The 647-nt window shown below is 41.0% G+C and overlaps 1 non-coding gene across 1 annotated transcript; it reads left to right on the top strand.

Moving 5' to 3' along the window:
* Nucleotides 1-112, top strand: LOC117073796. Its single transcript, XR_004433364.1, has one exon. It is a non-coding gene; the product is annotated as a U6 spliceosomal RNA (small nuclear RNA).
* Nucleotides 113-647: the final 535 nt, after the last annotated feature.

Genomic DNA, 647 nt, shown 5'->3' with positions numbered 1-647 from the left:
TCTTTGGCAGCAATATACTGAAAAGAAAAACACAATTGGAATGATACAGAGATGATTAGCATGGCTCCTGTGCAAGGATGACACACAAATTCGGGAAGTGTTTCATATTTTAACATAAACAAATAATAAATTCTCATCAAAGCTGACTTCATTGCTATTGTATAAAAAGCCTTACAGAAAGATATATATTCTTTTTTTTTTTTTTTTGAGATGGTGTGTCACTCTGTCGTCCATGCTGGAGTGCAGTGGCATAATCTTAGCTCACTGAAACCTCTGCCTCTCAGGTTCAAGTGATTCTCCTGCCTCAGACTCCTGAGTAGCTGGGATTACAGGTATGCGCCACCAGGCCCAGCCAATTTTTGTATTTTTAGTAGAGATGGGGTTTTACCATGTTGACCAGCCTGCTCTTGAACTCCAGACCTCAGGTGATCTGCCCACCTTGGCCTCCCAAAGTACTGGGATTGGAGGCGTGAGCCACTGCACCCGAAGAAAAGGCTGTTGTCCTCCCACAAATCAGACTTCTATATACTGCTAAATTCAGGAGAAAAACTATGCAATGAGGACAGGAAAAGGAACCATATCAGAGTTCAAACTTGTCTAAGATTAGACAATACATGAAAGATTGTGTCCTAGTTTAGGACATTATA

Source organism: Trachypithecus francoisi, unplaced genomic scaffold, assembly GCF_009764315.1.
Source record: "Trachypithecus francoisi isolate TF-2019V2 unplaced genomic scaffold, Tfra_2.0 Lachesis_group4, whole genome shotgun sequence".
Taxonomy (NCBI): domain Eukaryota; kingdom Metazoa; phylum Chordata; class Mammalia; order Primates; family Cercopithecidae; genus Trachypithecus; species Trachypithecus francoisi.
This window is presented reverse-complemented; position numbering and strand designations above follow the sequence as displayed.